A 15,384-nucleotide genomic window follows, 5' to 3' on the forward strand; every position below is an offset into this window, starting at 1 on the left:
GCGGCAAAAGGAACGGCGGCAAAAAACGGCGAGAGGCCAGGTAAAACTCTAAAGGGAGGGGCTGAAAATGAGGGAGAACGGCAGGAGGGGGCACACGGCACTCACGGGGACACGCACGGGATACACGGGAAGAAAGGAGGATTCCGGTCAGTCAGTCAGCACAAGCACTCGGGGTACACGGGTAAAGAGGGGGCACACTCGCACACACTCACAGGATGAGAACGGTGAGGAGGGCAGTCAGGGACTGGTGGCGCTGCGTGAGCAGGGGAGCGACCTACCCGAGGGTCAGTGGTCGCTACCTCTGCCTCGCAGCGGCCGCCATTTAAGGGTAGCAGGGGAGGAGGGGTCAGCTGGGAGGCGGGAGGGCGGTGGAATCTGGAGGCGGGAAAAAGAAAAAGCAGCGAAAAAGGCGGCAAAAGGAACGGCGGCAAAAAACGGCGAGAGGCCAGGTAAAACTCTAAAGGGAGGGGCTGAAAATGAGGGAGAACGGCAGGAGGGGGCACACGGCACTCACGGGGACACGCACGGAATACACGGGAAGAAAGGAGGATTCCGGTCAGTCAGTCAGCACAAGCACTCGGGGTACACGGGTAAAGAGGGGGCACACTCGCACACACTCACAGGATGAGAACGGTGAGGAGGGCAGTCAGGGACTGGTGGCGCTGCGTGAGCAGGGGAGCGACCTACCCGAGGGTCAGTGGTCGCAACAAATTGGGATAGTGGAACGGCACATATTTTCAAACCTAAATCTATATTTTGCCCACAGGTATCCAATGCATCATTAGGGAATTTCAAAAGATGGAAAGTAAAAGGAAATTTCACTGGTGAAATTTAAATAAAGAGCAAATGAAAGCAATGGTTGAGCTACAGACAAACAATACTATAGTTATCAAACAATCTGACAAAGGAGGAAATGTGGTTGTGTGGCCAGTAGAAAAGTACCTGGAGGAGGGTTTAAGACAATTGAGAGATACAAAACAATATGAAAAGTCTACTAGACAAATATCTTGAATCAAATAAAGATTTTTTGCAAAAATTACAAAATTGGCACGATGAGAAAATTATTGAAAATAAATGAACATTTATATTGAAAATGTGATTTTCCTAAACTCCCTGTACTTTATATACTTCCCAAACTACACAAGGGCCCAATAAATCCACTGGGTAGACCAATTGTTTCATCCAGAGGTAGTCTATTAGACAATACTTCTAAACATGTAGACTTTTTTTTTTTACCTTTTGTTGAAGCTTTACCTTCTTATAATTAAGGACACTGGTGATTTTTTTTTGACGGATTGATGGCATTGTCTGGGATGAACAATTCCTGATGCTTAGTTTGTATGTTGAAAGCTTATATACTTGTATTCTGCATGAATTGGGTATTTCAGCAATTAGGAAATTTCTTAGCACAAGATCTATTTCTTTTTTTTTTTCCAACATACTGATATGATAGTACAGATGATTAGAACTTGCTTACATAACAATTTTTTTTATCTTCAACAATCAGATCTATCGCCAAACCCAGGGGACAGGGATGGGAACATGCTTTTCTCCCAACTATGCAGGCCTTTTTTTTTTTTTTTAGGATGGTGGGAGGAACAGGTAGTGTATAATATAGACCTGTTTGAGGAGCATGCATTCCTGTGGACTCGATATATTGATGATATTTTCTGTATTTGGAATGGCGGTGAAAATGAGGCATTGAATTTTGTACAATTTTTTAATGAAAATCAGTTACATTTAAAATTTACAGCTCATATATACCGTTCAAAAACCGAATTGTGGGATCTTAAGTTGGAGGTCAGAGATATGAGGTTAGCAAGTTGTTTGCACCGTAAAGAAACAGCAGGAAATAGTTTACTCCATGCCAACAGTTGTCATCCAAAGAATCTCATATGGAGTATTCCATATGGGGAATTATTGAGAGCTAAAAGGAATTGTACTGATGACGAGGATTTTTGTCAGGAGGCACAGTTAATGAGTAGAAGATTCCAGGAGAGAGGTTATCTTACTAACCTTATTGATAATACCGTAGGAAAGTGATGATGATGGACCGTGAGGAATTATTAGTCCCAAAGATGAAGGGATAGTGTGGAGGGTACTCAACCCATAAAAGATTTATTACAACTTCTCATGATCAAGCTAGAGAAGTAAGAGGTATTTTGAACAAGCACTGGGAAATATTAAGGTTAGATGAAAAGTTGGTAAAGGCAATAGGGGAAAGACCTCAGATTACTTTTAGAAGATGTACTTCTCTTAAAGACAAACTAAGTTCTAGTCTTTTTGAATGCACTAAAAAAGTCAGAAATAGTCATTGATACAGGGCTTTTTAGGGTTGAGCCTGTGTTGCATGCGCTCGCGCTTGCGTATCGCAGCGAGACTCTTTTGTATTTAGAAAAGGGCTCGGAGCCCTGTCAACTTCACGTCAGTGTTTATTGGTTTGTGGGATTCCCTAATAAAATCTGCTTGCTTTCTTTAGTCGAAGGCATGCATATGTCATGCCTTTTCCAGTGGCTAGCCCTCCTCGAGCGCAGCGACCAAGTACAGAAAACATGCGAGGCTCGCTGTTTTCCATCGGGCTTGTGGATTTTTTTTTCTCTAATTTACCAGCGCGATCTCGCTTGGTAGAAGTCGAGCGCTTTACATACTTGATTTCACTTTTTCAGGTTATGTACATAAATGCACTTTTGCCCAATAGGTGAAAAGACAGGTTAAGAGTTTACAACGTGATCAGCTCTAACATGAGCACACGCGAGACCCATTGCATTGTAAATGCTTGTTTTATTTGTGGTTCCTGTAAGGCATGCAAAGGTAGTACAAACTACAAACAAATACAATTATCCCAACATACTCAACCTTTTGTTATAAAGAAACATTTTAATTGCAACACCGAAATTTGAGTCTATGCATTAAAATGTCCATGTGCCAAATGTTACATTGGTAGTACCATCCATAAAGCAAAAAAATGTATATTAGAACTTATGAGGGCTATATCTAAGGAAGACAAAACTAATCCTATAGCTAGACATTTTGCACAATATCATGAAAAGAATAGTAGCTTCTGAAATTGTGTGTACTAGATAATGTCTCTTTAAATGTACGGGGAGGAAATAGGGAAAAAGAATTGCGAAGACTTGAGTCGAAACATATTATTAAATACAGAACAATGTTCCCTGAAGGCTTTAACCTTGATGAAGAATTATCAGTACATCTGGGATGATTTGAGCTTTCATTTGTTCAGAGTGTATATATACACATATACACACACACAAAAATATTGTTCTTAGTGATTGGTAAGTTGATTCAAATATGTGCATCAATATTGCTTGCTTTTGTTGGATTGATTTAGATATTAGCGAGGCAAAATGCAAAAGAGCTATTATATCAAGGCCAGAAGAAGAACAATGAGGAGACCCAAACCGTGAAGTATACAAAAAACGTTTTCCCCCTTTCTTTGATAAGAATATTGTTATACATAATTGAGTAATAATTTATGAATTGGTGATGCATATTTATAATAGATTTGTATGGTGAATGCCTAAGGTTCTTATATGAGATTGTGATAGCATATGATATATTTAAGATACAATAATGATATTTGTTATAAGTAAGAGACGGGGTTTGATAGAGAGTTCACGCTCTCAGTGTAGTTTCTGTTATTTCAGGTTTGGGCTGATTAATATTTATTATGTTGAATATTCTTTGGATTATTTTATTTGTGGTTCTTATAGTTTGTAACATTGGGGATTTAATATTTATGGTTGAATTTAAACATAGTAATATATTGTAGGTAGTAGATGGTATATTCAAGATGGCCGACAGTTTTTTCTGTAAAAAAAAAAAAAAGTTCGTTTTGTTAGGCCTTTGTTTATGTTATTGATGTTATGAGAAAATGGTAATGGAAGGAGGCATTTGTATCAACCTGTGATCAAGGAGCAACAGCGCCAAAACGGAGAATGTTTTCTTAATAAACACGCTGGTGCTCTAACGATCTTGGCACGCTGTCGTGTTTAAACGCAGATGTGTGACACATTTTTCAGACGGCGTGGTTCAGGAATATATTTATGTTCTTATTAAAAAATATTTTGCTTCGTACTAGATACCAGAATACAGAATGCAATTTTGTAAATAATGTTTTGGGAATGCAACTCCAGGGTAGGACCCCAGTGATGGACTGACGTTTTAATTAAAACCGGCGACAATCCATAGATTTGCATTTTCACATGAAGCCCTGTCCCTAGTTAAGGAGGGTTTCTCTAAGTTGGATATACGACTGATGTGAGTAATTTTCACTCATTGTTGTTTTATCAGACATACACTAAGTGCAATTTAAACTTCAAGCTTTGAGAAAGATAGTATATATAATCTTGATGCAGTGCCAAGTGATCCGTAAGGACTTGATAAGGCACGAAACATGTTGACTTACTGTAGTGGATAAAGATCATTTCTTTTTCCCCCTTTTTTCAGTAGCGTGTGGGTTCATTATTTCCTTTTCACTCTACACTGGCTTTTAACCTTGACCGACTCCTGTCTTGCCTAAATAAAAATCTGTTTGGCGAGTTGGAGTCCAAGCCAATTTTATCTCTCCAGCTTTTTGCCTCTTCTATAACACAAGTTTAAATTTACTCCTATTCGCCACACTTTGGCACAGACTAGATCATCTCCGACAAAGAGTCCCTTTGGAGGAGCCCATCAGACATTGCAGCACCAGTCTGACGTGGAGCAAGCCCAATGATGAAGCATAACATTGTATAGATGTGGGAGGGCTTTTGCTCTTTTTTTTTTTTTTTTTTAAAGGATGCCTGAGAGACACGTCTTTTCTTCTTTTTTGGAACAGAATACTGTATTTTTTCAATACACACACATGTATATATATATATATATCTTTGTATAACAGATACAAAGTGCTGTTGCGTATGTTCTAACAAACATTGTGCTTTATACAGTAGATGCTAACATGATTACGCATCTATCAGAACTAACAATTAATACACGTATACTTTACTTTGTACTATTCTGTGATTTATTTCCGTGTATGCAGTAACTGTGTAGAGCAAACTTAACTGACAGGCAGCAGAGCGCTGTAACAGCTGAAAGGCAAAATTCAGTCAACAAATGACAGGATGGGTAGATAAAATCTGAAAGGGGGGAAAGGACTTATATTTTTTTTTGTGATGTAGTGTTTTTAAAAGAGTTGTTCCTTCTCCCCTTCTCTAAATTAAAGCAGGGTTACGGAAGATAAATGGAAGTTGTTCTGGATTGTGGGTGCTTATCTAGACAAGGCCTGATGTCTTTCTTTTTTGCCCTTCTTTGCATCCATCCACTTAGATGTTGTCCTAGAGTCAAGCTTCAGTCAAAAACGTGCATCTGCTGAAAATCCCTGCAGTTCCTGATACTATCTAAAGGTACCGAGTATTTAAATGCCTCACAGGTGATATGGGGGTAAAAACACAGCACGAAATAAAAAGCACAGGAGCTTTTGATGTGGTGTATGGTTATTGAGAACACAAGTGAACATAAAATACAAAGTAAAATCTTGCATGGCAGAACATCTTTCAAAATCGGGGTGAACGTCATAGCCTGGTCCAGGATAGGAAAACAGTTGTGAAACCACCTTTTCTGTAACAAGAGCTACTTTTGTTGATTGAAAATCATCCCAGGCTAATAGTATTAGTGTTGTACTAGTGACCACATCCCAATAAGATTACCTTGGTGGCCACACTATATACAAGATTACAAGCAGTGATCACCTTGGTGAATCAGCAGAGTTGTCCTTCAATTTGCAATATCTTTACTTGGGTATTACATAAGAGCCATTACAGCAATTTCCAGGCCACCAGCATCATAACAATAATAATAATAGTTCTCCCCAACAGCACAAGATTTATCACTCAAATACGAGCTTTAAACATTTATTGGAAATTCAGACACGTTTCTCAAAACATTAGCCTATGAGTTCTGAAAACACATGTTCACTTCAAATACACACCTTTTCTATTTTGGTATACATGTATTAATTCTATCAAGAAACAACTACTAAATTATTAGGTTGGGCTTCACACAGCAGAGCCTTTTGCAGGTAGCTGGGTAGCTACCAGTATCTCACAATCTACACACTGGAGAAACCTGGACCAAATTTTAAACACAATACCAGCACTGATCCCCAGAACAACTAAGAGTTGGAAACTCTTAACAGCGGCAGCCAGGTGGTAAGTAAACAACTTCTAAACAAAGGCAAAGCCCAAAAGGTACTGAATCAGAGTCAAACTTGAAAAGGGGAAACAGGAGGGAGTGGAAAAACGTCAAAACATTCCTTCTCAGTTTTCCTTAATTGCTTTTTCTCATTCCTGGTTGCTTTCCTCATCTTTTACTCTTCCCACAACTTGATTTTTGTCCTGCTTTTCTCACTACCCTCCTCATTTTCACCCTTCTTCCCTTCCATTTGCTTCCACTAGTGTTTATTTTATTTCCTTCCAATGAGTAGTGTCCTTCCTTTCACTTTGTCTTCATGCATCTGTTTATGTTGTCCATTCTTCATATTTTGTCAGCATTTATCTCACTTTTCTGTGTCTTTTTTGTGCATCAGTGACCTGCTGCATCAGTGAACAAGTCAGGAAATTTACAATCTGACCTTGGTTTGGTACCCCACAGATTGTGAATCCCATAACACTGCCTTAAGAAGCAATGTGCTACCTCGGTCTTTTACTCCCAGGAAGGAGTGCATTAACCCTCTTTATAATGTGGCCATTAAGTACCCTCAACTCCTACACCCCAAAATGACACCTCAACACAGCACATCCACAAGTGGGTGGATCAAGGACAGTGTTACACCTCAATTTTCATGAGGCACACTGTTTCAAGATAAGGTGCAAATCAGCATATCAAAAATACAAGTCAAAAATGATTACTAAATTCATAAAGGTACCATAGAGGATAATTATAATGCAGGTGCATAAAAAATAATTGCTATAAAGGCTCTCAACAATAAGACAATAGAGAATAAAAGAGGGGGGAAAAAAAACCGAAATAGTTTAAAACCCAAGTGAACAGCAAAATCAGTAAGAAATCTGACAGCAACTGTAGTAGCATGAAAAAATTCTTATATGAGATCGCTGGCTCACCCAAACATCGAGAGTTTATATAATTAGTCTTCTCATAGACAAGTATTGAAAGTGCAGATTATTAATGGGGTGAAAAAGAGAAATACAATTTTAGCAAATCAAAACATTGAAGTAATAAGCGTAATACCGTACAACCTACAACCCAAGCATTAAACCACTATATGAATAATAATTCAGCCCCCTCAGACCTAACGTCATCCGGAGATATTATAATTAACTAGTTACAACAAAAAAAACAACAGTGAACTATTATGAATTGATGCTGTTCTAGGAGCAAGCTGAAGGGTCTGGAATTAAGTTATAATACTGAGCCCAATCTGCAGAGCTTTCTTTTGAGAGCAGTGTAAACAGAAAATAAACAAACATGGCTCTGCTCGACTGTGGGTACAGCTCAATTAATAAACAAATGTGAATGTATTGTGAATAAAATGCCTTCGGGTGCATAGCTGAGGCCCAGTTAGCATTCGCAACGAAAAAACATTTGAACACAGCAACATTGTTTCAAAGGCAATATTATCGTTTTAGTGTAAACATGTGAACTCAAGTTTAGATACAGAATCCAATGATGGTTAAATAATAAACAAATCATCGAAACTTACACAATAATATATCAAAACTGTGACTAGACAAACCCCATATCTCCCTATGAAGTGAATTATCCATCAGTTAGATTTACGCTATTAGCATCCCCTGAAAACGGCTGGCCTCACAAAGATCTCGGCAGCAGGCACCTTACCACGTAAGGCACGTTAAAATGTACTAGGTTTGTGATTTAAAAGGCAACTCTGAACACCTTTACTGTCACATTTGTCCCCGTCAACGTGTTTCTTTACACTTCTTTTAAAAATAAATAAAAGTACAATTGACTGTCTGACTCCCCATTTCATCATTCCGCCGCATTTCTGTCACACCTGGACCCTAGTTTACGGAATATCGGAGTATATTTTCATGGTCAGTACAGCATATTTACATAAGCACGCCAAAAACATGGAACTATCGCTTATATGCATCCTAAAAGCCAGGCAGTTACGACCGAGTTTACTGGCTAAATACTAAACATTTCCGAATTCCCACCACCCGCCATCGCCACTTTCATTTGCCATTACGCGAAGACACCCCCTTGGAATCCGTTAACATTACACGAAGAAGAAAGAAGAGAAAAAAAAAAACCACTCTCGCCATGACAAACAAACACCCCCCCCTCCAAACCAACTGATACGACAAGACTTCCAGTTTAAATACCCAATTTCCGCTTTTTTCACACACCTGCCTCTCGATTGGCTAAAATGCAGCGTTCGGTCCGCCTCTCTGCGAAGGGCAGCCAGCTCGCAGGCGAGTTTGCGAGTAATTTGCTGTGACGCTCTATGTGATTGGGTTGTTCCTTGTTATCCAGTTTAATTGCTATTCTAATTGGTTCCCTTACTAGCCATATCATGGAACATGATTGCTTCACGTTTTCCTGTGCCTACTGCAGCTCTGACTGGTTTCGCTTACCAACACCAGGCTCAAAAGAATCAATAGTGAATGTTAGGTTGAGAGGAAGATTTTGTGCTCTTTCCGAAAGCTGCTACCAGTGATGAAGGCGTGCAAGCCGAAACACTCATTCTCCATCCCGGTGTCAGCAAGATTAAACACAACAAAAACGGAAGTTACGCATCATCGGGACTCTTCCTAATTAAGAAGTTTCAGATAAATGGGAGGAGGTAGCGTGGCCGAGCGGTCTAAGGCGCTGGATTTAGGCTCCAGTCTCTCTGGAGGCGTGGGTTCGAATCCCACCGCTGCCAATGTTTTTTTTTGTACTTGTTAATTTGAAAAGATGTTTAATTAAATAAGTATTGGTTTAATTAGCGACAGAGGCATACTCTAGAACAATTTATCTATATTCTTTTCAAGTTTCATATTCACGTTTTCAGTCCTTTCAAACGTGTGTATATATATATATATATATATATATATATATATATATTTACTAACATATATGTTAAATAAAAAACGTAGGGACAAATATAAATTAAGTTGAATAAAACTTCACCCTAGTGCAGTGGTTCTCACCCTTTTGAGTTTTGTGGACACCCACTTTATAATTATTGGAACTCAGGGACCCCCACTGAATCATTATTGCACAAATGATAACACATTTTATTTACATTGCAAACAAATATTAAAAAACATAAACATTTTAATAGGAAGGTTGGAGCTTTTCTAAATTCTACTGAAGCCATACATCAGCTGTACCATATTCTATTTAATGTATCTGTACTGCTCCCACAAATCAATCTGAGTATACTAATTAAATTTTTAGCTTCCAAATTCAAATTCTCTAACATTTACAGCACATTTTAAAATGTTCAATTGTACATTGAGGCAATTCATTTATATACACTTTATAAATCTATTAATATTATTTAATTTTCTAAGCGGTTGCAGACCCCCAAGGCGGCTTTGCGGACCCCCAGGGGTCCCGAGACCACGGGTTGGGAAGCATTGCCCAAGTGCCTTTCTTAGGGTTGCCACCTGGCTCGTTTTCTACCTGCACCACCATATTTTAATATCCTGCCCAGAACAAATAAGCAAAATTACCTAGAGCCTTAGAGTCCCTAAATGTATAGACATCAAACTGGAAATCTAAACAGAATACACTTTTAAATGTGTTCTAGAGCTGTGTTAACATTCCCTGACTATAATGAAAGTAAACAGAAGCAGAAAAATAATCTTACAAATTAATACATACATTTTTGTTTGAAGTCCTATTTAACATCAGATCCTGGCCTTTGCAGACTCTTAAAACAAGCAGCTGGTATTTTTCTCTTAGATGGTGGCAACCCTAGTGTATACTGCTTTTCAAAATACACGTGTGCATTGTTTTTCCTTTTATTTCTGACCATGATGTATTAATCATGTACAGTGGTGTGACTTTTGTATTTGGGGAGGATGGGGGCAATCGTGTAGTGGGACACAGATAAAATTGGTGTGGCTACTTACAAAGGGCAATTGTAAAAACTGTGTGTGTGTATTTACTGAGGAAACCAAAGGTTAAAGTGATGTTAGAGTAGGGTGGATATGTCAGTGATAACATTAACGCTTCAAACTAAAAAAAAAAACACAGACATTCACCAATTATAGTTAGCAGAACTTGTGCCCCCACCATGCATTCTTTATGACCTCACATCTTACATCACTCATGACATGTTCTATGACATCACTGATGGTATCCCAATGATATTGATGATATCACTGATTATATCATTCAATGAGTGTGCTAGTTTGTTTTATAGTTTATATAGTGATTGGTACCTACCATATTAGTCTTCCACCTAATTTTGTACAGCCTGCATTCATCTAATGAAAGTGTTTACAAAATGCATGTGCTCCTAATGCATCATAGGCATGTAGAGCAGAGGTCTTCAATCTGGGGGTCGCGACCCCCAGGGGGGCCGTGAGTCCTGGAAAGGGGGTCGGCATTCCCACTGCCGATTGTTAAAATGCCTCAGGTAAACTTTGATTTATTGAGTCTCCCCTGCTGTGAAAGCCGCACAGACAGCTAGGGAGGTCTTCATACCAGGGCACCTGCTTCCTGAATAAAATGCAAATGTGCTCTATGAGCTGATCTGCAAACATGAAGGGTAATCTGCAACTGTAAAGGATTCCTGGGAGCTGATCAAATCACTCAAAGCTTTGTGATGATAAACATTTATTCTTTTTTAGGGGGAGTGCAAAGAGTTAAGAAGTGTGAGTGCTTTTAATTGTAGTTACACAGTGCTTACTTCACCTGGAGGTGTTGAAGGGACAGCAAATTAAAAAAAAAGGTATTGCATATGCTCAGGTATTATTTAAATCTACATTTTGAAAGCACTGTTTTATCTTAAATCTTTTTGTAGTGGCCTACTTGATACTGTATGTAATGCAAGTATAAAATAATGCCTTACATATTCACAGTGCTTTCTGTCACAGGCTGTGACCTCGTGGCACTAAAAATACACTCCACCAACCAAGATTTAATTCTGTCACTCTCCGGTTACACACAGACCTCTGCGGTGCATTAACTAATAGAGGTTTCATAATGCACTATTGTGCATTTCCCATTAAGTAACAACTTTCTTTTATTTATTTTTCATTTAAGCTGGCTGTTATTTATATGTAGCTACCTGACGGTGAAAGACGTAAAAACAACTTAGAATATTTTGGGGTTTATTTATGAGAGGCTTGCGCTGCTGAAGCATCACTTTTTTTGACGCTCCAGCGGCACGAGCCTCTCAATCATTCGTATGAGGTGACGCAAAGCCACCCTGCGTGGCTTTGAATGGCCTCATATATGTGGAGGAAGGCAAAGCAGCACAAGCCACTGCCTTGCCTTACTTTGCGTTAAGGAGAGGTTCCATGGGCGTTGAGGTTGGTGTTCCCACGCAACACCCATGGATTTTGACGTTGCACCAGATTTACAAAATCACTCAAACTGAAGCAGTGCCAAAACCTTACACCTCCCCAGAGCAGGCATAATGAGGAGAAATGTTTTAATTTCTCTTTGTTTTTCCTCTTTCCATGTGTGTTGCTATTTGCCGCACATATGGAAAGAGGTACAATGCCTCTCTGGATTGTTTTTGTGCATGAAGGTGCCCCTTCCTGCAAAAAACAATCCTGCCTACGTTGGCGCTAGGCAGCAATTTGTGCGCCAGCGCAGGGGGAAAAGACGGTCCATTCCTGCCCTTTTGTATTGGCGCAGGGCAGTGTAGGAAGAAGATTTAGGCACTGTCCTACGCCAAATCCTCATAAATGAGGACCTTTGTTTTTAGCTACACCTTTGACCACACACCCACACTCACTGACCTTTGGTTTGCTAAACATTGTTTAATATTAATATTATTTCCTCACTGTAAAAATGATTTGCTGAGGGAAATGGGGACATTTATTATTGTCGCTGTTGAGTATCAAGTTCTCGAAATTTGTCAGGAGGGGATCCTTACTCCTACAAATCTTTGACATGGTGTCCCGGCATCAAAAAGTTTGAAGACCTCTGGTGTAGAGGTATTGAACACATTATAAATTTTATATTGAAGGGTAACTCTGTATGCAAGTGACAGTTGATGACTTGTGTTCAGCATGTTCCACACTAGTTTTTGGCTCTGCAGAAAAAGTTTCCAACACAGCAAATATTCTATGTAGTAGATACTAAGTATTGTAAGAAGCCATGAGTTATTCAACCAAATCATTTCAGCATGGCAATTTGCACCAGGTACTAACCTATGTAGATGTGATTCTTTTGCTTGATAAGATGGGTGATCTGTAAAACTTTCACCAAAGTATGAAGGCTTCAGGTAGTATAATTAACATCTTCAGACTTTGGTTATTTACATTTAGTAGTGTCTTTCTTCACTTGTGTCGCAGATAGAGTGCGCTGTTTGTAGTAGATACCCTTTACTACTCTATGGTGTATGTCTCATGAGAGTTTCACTGTCTGTAAACGGTGTGGTACAGAGTAAACTCTCTATACAGTGAAAACATTCTACAGTACCCACATTTCTACTCATATCAACTTCATTTCTCAAAGTAGGTTTGTGACTGTGAGGGGGTGATCATACAGGTAAAAGCTGTAAATTATAGGGCATTAAGTATGAAACAGACATTGACTATCTTGAGGAACTTGTCTTTGTCTGAACAGTTTTATAAATATTGAATACCTTGTGCAATGGGGATTTACCGTATATCTGTAGTTGATTGTTAATGAGAACTAGGCTGCCCATGAGGTTTATGGTATGGGGTTAATGTTGCACATAACACATGCTTCTACACCTAAGGGAACTGTGTCTGTGATGACATTACTGATGCTTCATATTATTCCGAACTATTTTGTACTTACTTTTAGGCCTCTAATGCCATACTGGTTTATGGAGTAATGTGTACCAAAGAAGCTTGGATTATGTAATCACTGATATCATAAATGATGCCATAGAACACGTACTGAGTGATGTAATATGTGAGGTCATAAGCAAGGCATTGCAGGAGTGCAAGTTATAGTTAGCTCTGCTAACTATAACTGGCGAATTTCTGTGTTTTTGAGTACAAAATGTTAAAGTTGTCACTGACATTCACCTAACTATAACATCCCTTTAGCAGTTCTTTACAAATGTGCGGATGTAGGAAGAGGGGCTTGCAAACAGTAGTGGAAGTGGGGGCCACAGTGGCAATAGAACGGCGTTCCCAGCAACGGTGAGGACAAGGCCCTCCCGGCCCTGGTCATCACTTGCATACCTGCCCACTGCTTGCACGCCACACATACTTCTCTGTGCCGCTGCCTCCTGCATGGCTGTCCTTGGGGCACACTTGCCTGCTCTGCCAATTTCATGCTTCCCCCACACCTTACTGCCCCCTTTCCAATGGTGCTCTCAACAGAAGCGTTTATTGGGTCCAGTGTGGCATGCCATGATGCAGGCTATAAGAAGTAGAAAATGTCCCATGATGCAGCCACAAGGAGAGTGCCTGCCCAGCCTGCAGCTCACATTGCAATAGGCACAGTGGTCCCAGGCCAGAAGTGGCCAGCCTAGTTGCTGGTGCTGCTTGCACCCAAGTCATGGTGCAGCCAGTGCAAGCTGCAACAAATGGCTCTCCCTGGGGGGAAGAGTGGCAGTTGGGGCCTCTTGGCCTTTTCCTCACCACATGCGACTCCCCCCCCCCCCCAACATCTGAGTCACCCCCTCCCCTTGGAGGGATTATCATCACACAACAGATTCATTTGCTCACAGTAGCACAACAACCTCACACTGCCACAGCCATGCCAGTGACCTTTTCACATTGATGTCCCCATGCTCCTCCGGCCAGACCTACGCTGAACATTTCACAGTGCCGCCCCGGCTCCACTTGTGCCTCCCCCAAATGGCTAAGGGGGGCAAGTGTCACGCTTTGGTTACAGACCTCAGTGAAAGCAATCAAGTTGAACCAGAGACTAAACCCGGCCCAATGCGCCATTCCTACCGCATCCATGCAGCACACATGGGCACAAAACGTACCAGGCCCTACAGACTCCACAGTTTTCGTAGAACCAAAAGTGCATAGCAGTGCTCTTACAGATTTTGTTGCCACTTTTTTCTATAGTGGAAACTTCCACACTGCTCTTCATATAGGCTCTCTTCCATTAATATTGACATGAGTTGCAAACATGTGGTCCCTGGTGCGTGGCTTAGCCAACACAACATGGCGGTCATTCTGTGAAAGAGTTCTGCCGATCTGTGCATTTAATACATGTTGGAAATGGGATCTCTAGTTGGCAGAGGTATACACCCTTGTCCAAGTAGGGACCACTATCCTAGACAGGGTAAGTCACAACACAATCCAGATTAACCTATGCCCCCCCTCCTGTAGCTTGGCAGTGAGCAGTCAGGCTTAACTTAGAAGTCTATGTGTAAAGTATTTGTGCAAGAACTTACACAATCCCACAGTAAAAACACCACAAAAATACACGACACGGGTTTAGAACAATAGAGAATATTTATGTGGATAAAATACTGTTGAAACATTGAAAATCCAATGTATACAAGCAAAGCTATGAATTTTTAAAGATTAAATCCCATTAAAGTGCTTAGAAGCACAGTAGCTCCAACTGGGGATATCACAGTGTCCTTGACAGAGTCGTTCCCAATAGTCAGATGCCACAGGCGCTGGTCACAGTCGCATGGACCCCCAGGTACAGTACCTTTGCAAATGAAGAAACAAAGGCATTGCACAGAGTCGGGGAGACGAGTCGTTGCTGGGGCCGGTGCGGCATCAGTCCCTTACTGCATCCAGGCAGGTGAGGCATCGGTTCCGTACTGCGAGGCAGGGGGAATGAGGTGTCAGTTCCATCCAGTTGCAGGGAGTCCACACTATAGGCAGTGGAGAGAGAAGAGACAGATGGAGGGGCCCTCTGAGGACCAACATGCCCAACAGCTAGAAAACAGTCTCACATCTGAAACTGAAGTAAGGGCTAACGAAATCCCACCCTTCATCAAGCACTACTTTCTCCCAACGATGAAATGCCTGTTGCCAGCTCCTGTTTCTCCTGCAGATAGCTCCACAAAATCATAAAGCCTTCTCCGACCTCGGCCACCTCATGCCAGCTAGGCAATCATCTACCAAGGTGGAAAAATGCACCATTTCCATCATTGACCATTTGTCAAACTCAAACCCATTCACCTCCACCGTCACAGACCCTGAACATATCATTAATCCATTGTTAGCTCCTCAGATTCCACCACCTTGCACAACAGAAGTGACTGCTCAGGTCCAACAAGCC

The 15,384-nt window shown here is 40.6% G+C and overlaps 1 non-coding gene across 1 annotated transcript; it reads left to right on the plus strand.

Moving 5' to 3' along the window:
- Window positions 1-8,823: 8,823 nt before the first annotated feature.
- TRNAL-UAG (transfer RNA leucine (anticodon UAG)) lies at window positions 8,824-8,905 on the plus strand. Its single transcript has one exon. It is a non-coding gene; the product is annotated as a tRNA-Leu (tRNA).
- Window positions 8,906-15,384: the final 6,479 nt, after the last annotated feature.

Source organism: Pleurodeles waltl, chromosome 12 (genome assembly GCF_031143425.1).
Source record: "Pleurodeles waltl isolate 20211129_DDA chromosome 12, aPleWal1.hap1.20221129, whole genome shotgun sequence".
In the NCBI taxonomy this organism is placed as follows: Eukaryota; Metazoa; Chordata; class Amphibia; order Caudata; family Salamandridae; genus Pleurodeles; species Pleurodeles waltl.